This window comes from Nannospalax galili, unplaced genomic scaffold (genome assembly GCF_000622305.1).
Source record: "Nannospalax galili isolate Female #2095 unplaced genomic scaffold, S.galili_v1.0 scaffold2695, whole genome shotgun sequence".
NCBI classification, from domain to species: Eukaryota; Metazoa; Chordata; class Mammalia; order Rodentia; family Spalacidae; genus Nannospalax; species Nannospalax galili.
Genome location: NW_008336074.1, coordinates 36,799 through 39,443, shown reverse-complemented (window position 1 = coordinate 39,443; position 2,645 = coordinate 36,799).

The window sequence follows — 2,645 nt, the reverse complement described above, 5'->3', positions numbered from 1 at the left end:
CAATAGTTAGGAAAGGAAACCAGCCTAAATGTCCATCAACAGATGAGTGTATAAAGAAGATCCAACAAGATCCCACATGATAGAGGGGAGAACTGACATCCACATGCTCATCATGGTGCATACACACACACACACACACACACACATACACACAATGTAAAAAAAGGGTGGTGATACATAAACATAATGGAATTTTATTCAGCCATAAAAAATGAAATTATGATATTCTCAGGAAATCATTATTAGCTGAAGTATGACAAAATCAGAACAAATACCACATTTGTAAAAATTTCTCACATGTAGAATGTGTGTGTGCATGTGTGTGTGTGTGCACACGTGTGTGCGGAGATCATAAAACTAGAAAGGGAACCATGAGTGTGGAGGAAGATATCTTAAGGAAGTGGAGAGAAGGAGGAGCACTAGGGTGGTGATGAACAGGACCAGCAGAAGGGTGCAGAGAGGATGGGGGAGTCAGCGAGGACAAGCTAGAACAAATTATAATGGTGTGTATGTGCGACAGTGCTGTAATGAACCCATTGCTTTTTATACTAACTTACAATTTTAACTAAAAAGAAGAAGAAAATCTTTTTGGCAAAGCCTTTGCTATTTTGTATTTGCACTGTATCTTCTAATGTCTCCAGATAACAGTAATGTTTAGATATCCAAAAATAACATTTGAAATGTGAGAAATAGTATTCATGGCACTGTGGATAAGCAGATTTTTGCTGTTTTTACTAGAGATTGAACCCAGGGCCTTATGCATCATAGGCAAGTACTATACCACGGAACAGAATCCCATGTTCTTTTGATATTTTTATTTATTTTGGGAAAAGTACTCACTAAGTTGCCAAGGATGGCCTCAAGCTTTCTCTGTAAGCTGGAAAGGCTGTGCTCCTGCTTTTGCCTCCCAAGAGGATAAGTGAGTTATATTCAAACCTGGTAAACCTGTTTTCTTAAATTAATTTCAGCACTTCCTTTTTCTTGTTTTAGCAGAACTACTGGCAGTTTCCTGTGAATTTTCTGACAAAACGGCACTAAATGATATCACTTTATTCACCAACATTTATCAAACACATTAACTTTTAGAGACTAATCAAGAAATTTCTAAATCTCTGAGGTATATTGCAGAAAAAGTAGATCTTGGACTCTTAGAGCTTAGTCTCCGGTGAGGAATTAAATAATGAACAATTATTAGAGTTGGAGAGATGGCTCTTTGGTTAAAAGGGCTCGTTGCTCTTGCAAAGGACTTGGGTTCAATTCTCAACACACACGGCAGCTCATAACTATCTGTAAGTCCAGTTCCAGGGGATTGATTCTTTCTTCTGTCCTCCATGGGTACCAGGCATGCACATGGTGCACATACATGCATGCAGGCAAAACATTCACACACATAAAATAAATCTTTAAAAAATAATAAATTATTTAGATACTTAATTACATGTGGTAACAAAGCATATAAAAACTCAATCAGAGTAAGGGGTTGAAAAGAGAGAGTGTTCTGTTTTAAATAGATAAACTCCAATGAATAAGCCCAGTTTAAGGGATAAACTTGGGAAGAAACATTTTGCTAATAAAATTGTTGAAGTGATACAGAAAAAAAAATAGATAATCTAGAAAAAGTTAAAGGAGAAACATTAGAGTAGATTCCCGAAGTATGTGCTGAGAGGATAAGCCATATCACCATCTGCCTGATCATCCCAGGTAGGGGGAACAATAGGCACAAAGTCCTGATGTAGGGATGAACTTGAATATTCCCTTAAGAGATAGCATGGGGGGACTAAGGTGACTAAAGTGGGGCAAGTAGTGGGCATGATGGTTAGCGTTCAGATAAAGAGCAAATAGCAGGTCATACTATGTTCTTTGGGACATAAGAATGAGTTCAAATTCTGCTTTAATTTCTATGGAATGCATAGACTTGAGATCAGGGAGTTGGCTACCACGGAGTCCAGGTGGGTGATCTTGACGGCTTACAGAGGAGTGGTTAAAATGACTGGGTTTAGGATATATCTTAAAGACCAAGATAACTGGGGTGCTGGGTATGAGAGAAAGAAGTGGAGGGAGATGTAAGGAGCCCCTGATCTAAGCATGATGGAGCCATTTACTAGGGTGGGAGAAGTAGGGAAGGAAAAGGCTCAGGGTTGAGGAAAATCAAGAGTTGAGCAGTAACTACATCATGTTTCAAATGCCTTTTAGATGTCCTCATAGAGCACCTTAGGTAGTTTTTGACTAGGGTTGTGTTCGCACACATGACAGATTGTGATATGTTGAGAGAGCTGTGGGGGGATGGATCTAGAACTGCTCTTCAAATTGTTTCTTTCCTAAACTTTTTCAGTAGGATAATAAATAAAAAGTATGGTTATTGGTTGAAAATGAGAGATTACATGTATTGGAAATTCGAGAAGAAAGAAGGCATGGAACAGTCACCTTAGAGATGTAAAGTAAGTGTGTGGGAAATGCTGGAGACCTGCTTGAGGTTGGTGGTCATGACGTTAAAACGAGACTTGTTTTCTGACTGTGTTTATCCCCAGCCATGCTCAACTATTCAGGTGCAAGAACTGAGTAGACAGAGACCTGCAATTCATTAGGACTGAAGTTTTACCATTGTTCTTGATGGAGGCCAAGGAATAATTAATTTTATATATATA